The following is a 2,311-nucleotide window of genomic DNA, read 5'->3' as shown; positions in this document are numbered from 1 at the left end:
TTTTTTTACATTCTTTTATTCTCACGCCTCTCTCTCAGTGTCACTCTCATCTCATTTGAAGCTTTCATCTCTCAAAAATCTCTCAAGCTCACTCTTTCATTTTATCAATCTCTGTTTCATCGCCGCCGACCCGACTTGTCTTCAACTTCACCGCCACCGAAGCTTGACGTCATCGACCCACAAGCCGTCCCAAGCCATCGATCAGCCTCAGACCCACCCCGCCATCTGCCTCATCTGAAGCTCTCATCTCTCAAAACTCTCTCAAGCTCACTCTCTCAAGCTCTCACCTCTCTGTTTCACCACTGTCGACCCGACTCATCTTCAACGTCACTGCCACTGAAACTCGACGTCATCGACGCCCCAGCCATTTCAAGCCGCCGATCAGCCTCAGACCCACGCCGCCATCCGCCTCAGACCCACTTCTCTTCCACCGATCCACTTTAGGTCAATTGTCTCTATCTTCTTCATGTGGATGCTTGGGATTTTTGATTTGGGTATAACATCAAAGAATGTGGGATTTTTGATTTGGGTATAACATCAAAGAATGTGGTCAATGATTTCTTTTTCTTGTTCTTTCAGTTTATTATTTTAGATGCAATAATATTTTTGCTGTTCTTGCTCAATGAAAATTTCCGTCATTTGATCTCAGAGCATCCATTCGTTTTGATTCAGAGCATCCATGAATGGACAGAATATATCTGTATTGGAATGTATTGGGAATTTTCTGTTTGCAGGAATTTGTTATGTGGTTTTCTTTATCAGTGGGATTAAGCTTCATGTCAAATTAAGTATTTATGCATAATCATGTTCTATTGTTATAATTCTAAGTATTTTATGTTTTGATATAAATGTTAGTTTGGGAATTTTTTGTGTGTAGGGAAGTTTACATTTTTTTTTGTCTAATTTTATAGAGTCACGTAGAGACATGGAGTCACGTAGAGACCTAACATATTACATGGGTATCATGAATGGGAATATAGAAATTGACTCACAACTTTTAGGAACATCTCAAAATACTCCTATGTCAGTTTTTGATTCTCCATCTCAAGTTGAAAATGCCTCTAACATTAGTGTAGAAGAAGATTAACTCCTAGTGTCAGCATGGCTCAATACTAGTGTTGATGCCATAAATAGTAATGAACAAACACAAAATACATTTCATCAAAAAGTTTAGGAATACTTCATGCAGTACAATACATCTGGTACCACACGTACTGTTATCTCCTTGTTAAGTCGTTGGGGAATGATTGGTGAAAAGACAAATAAGTTTGCAGGGTGCATGGCTAAAGTTAACGAACATCATCAAAGTGGTATAATCGAATAAAATCAGGTATAAATTATATTGTAATAGTGTTAACGTACCCATTCACCAATAGTCTGAAGATACTAATCATGTTATATTTCTTTTAATTTTTTTAGATTACCAATGCGAAAGCTTTGTATAAAGAGACGCACAAGAAACCCTTTCTTCTTGAACATTGTTGGCTCATGTTAAAGGACTAACCAAAGTTTTCCGATCCTAATGGAAGATCGAGAGCATCCATCCCTCCAACTCTAGAGTCAACATCTATTGGCGAAGGGGATTGTGGGTCCGGACTTGGTGACGATTCCAATTTTGAGAGACCAATTGGTAGGAAGGCCGAAAAGGCCAACCGAAAGAATAAAGCCACCGGAAAAGATGTAGGGGAATATTTGACCAAGAAATTGAAATTTATTGAGGTAACTCAATTGGAAGAGGAAAAAATGTTTATTGAGAGGGAAAAACTTACGATTGAGGAGGAAAGAAATGAAGAAAAAACTTTAGATCGAGAAGGAAAGAGTCATGATTGAGAAGAAAAAATTTGAGATGCAATATATGTTAGAGGAGGAGAGGATCATGATGAAAGATACAAGCGGCTTGACCGGAACACAAAAAGCTTTTTATGAACAACTCCAAGAGGAAATGATGGCACGACGAAGTTCACGTAATTAATGGGTTTGGTTTCATTTTGGATTTAGCTTAGGCCTTTATGTATTTTGTAGTAGCTTATGTAGGCCTTTAAGTATTTTGGTAGTAAACCTTTAAATTTATAGTATTTTGGTAGTATTTTGTAGTGGCTTAAAATTTATAGTATTTTATGGTATTTTGGTAGTAAACCTTTAAATTTATTGTTCATCTTGTTTGTGTTGTGACTTGTGCGAGAATTGGTTATATTCATTTTGTTGTGGCTTATGTCACTTGACTTTAATCTTACATCTATAGTAATAATTACTTTCCAATTGTCTTGAAGGTTGAATCCATGAATCGCTCTTTGTTTCTCAAGTTGCTTCT

The sequence above is a fragment of the Castanea sativa genome, chromosome 8, assembly GCF_040712315.1.
Source record: "Castanea sativa cultivar Marrone di Chiusa Pesio chromosome 8, ASM4071231v1".
Classification (NCBI taxonomy): Eukaryota; Viridiplantae; Streptophyta; class Magnoliopsida; order Fagales; family Fagaceae; genus Castanea; species Castanea sativa.
The sequence above is the reverse complement of the archived record's forward strand: the minus strand, read 5'-3'. Positions refer to the sequence as shown.